At 35.0% G+C, this 1,190-nt stretch overlaps 1 non-coding gene across 1 annotated transcript; it reads right to left on the bottom strand.

Annotated features, from left to right (window-relative positions):
- Nucleotides 1–545: 545 nt before the first annotated feature.
- Nucleotides 546–652, bottom strand: LOC111760029 (U6 spliceosomal RNA). The gene has a single exon (XR_002793832.2). It is a non-coding gene; the product is annotated as a U6 spliceosomal RNA (small nuclear RNA).
- Between the last annotated feature and the right edge of the window lie 538 nt (nt 653–1,190).

Here is a 1,190-nt window from a genome sequence, read left to right as displayed (position 1 = left end):
TAAAAAGGTTTTCTCAGCATTATACTCTCAACCAAATACCTGACAATCTCCTAAATTCGTATGTTGCCCCACCCTCCCTGTAATTTCTTGGGCAATATTACCCACCCACCCATCCCTAGCCCCCTTCAAGCCTGCAAAGCTCCACCCAAAGGTAACCCTATGCCCCCATTTTATCCCTTCCTTGTACAAATACTTACCTCCAGTTATCATAGATTTCAGCCATGTAGGTGTCAGCTTACATCCTTCCTCTGCCCCCCAATTTCCTGTAAGCTTATCATCCAGTCTCTAGCTCTCTGAGGCAGCTTGGTTTAATTATTTCATATCATTGAGGTCATGTAGTATTTGTCCTTCTATGCCTGGGTTGCTTCACTCAACATAAGGCTCTCAAGATTCATCCATGTCATCACGTGTGACTGCAGTGTATTTGTTCTTAAAGCTGAGTAGTATTCCATTGTATGTATATACCACATTTTATTTACCTATTCATCTCTTGATGGGCATTTGGGTTCATTCCAACTTTTGGCAATAGTGAACAATGCTGCTATAAAAATATGGAACATTTCATGAATTTGCGTGTCATCCTTGCGCAGGGCCCATGCTAATCTTCTCTGTATCGTTCCAATTTTAATATATGTGCTGCCGAAGCAAGCACCTCCTCTATTTTTTAATGTAACATTTTGTGTGATCTATATATCTTTTAAAAATAAATAAAAATATATTAAAAAAATAAAAAGGAAGCCAATAAAATAGCCAAATACAGTTAAGAACATGAAATAATGATAGTTTTTAAAATAAGAAAATACAAAATTTTTTTTTTAAATTTTAAAGAATTGGGAGAATAGAAACTAATGAAAAAATATTAAAAAAAAACCTTTTTGACATTTTGCCTTTCATCACTGTAAGATCTGTCATCCTTCATGTACAGTGACATTTTCTTTCATTTATTCCCACAGTGAATACTATTTACATTTTGTCTTCAAATAAATTTTAGGTTACAGAAAAGTCACATACTGAATACAGGAGACTCCCATATACCCCAAACCCTTCCTTTTTACCCCCTCCCTCTATTAATAACATTTCATATGTGGATGGTACATTTGTATAAATGTTGTGCAAGTATTGAAACATAGGTACTGAACATAGGTTCAGTACCAAAATGCATTATGGTTTGCATTTTGGACCATACATTT

This window comes from Dasypus novemcinctus, chromosome 31 (genome assembly GCF_030445035.2).
Source record: "Dasypus novemcinctus isolate mDasNov1 chromosome 31, mDasNov1.1.hap2, whole genome shotgun sequence".
NCBI classification, from domain to species: Eukaryota; Metazoa; Chordata; class Mammalia; order Cingulata; family Dasypodidae; genus Dasypus; species Dasypus novemcinctus.
Note: the sequence above shows the minus strand (reverse complement) of the source record. Positions and strands in the feature narration are given on the sequence as shown.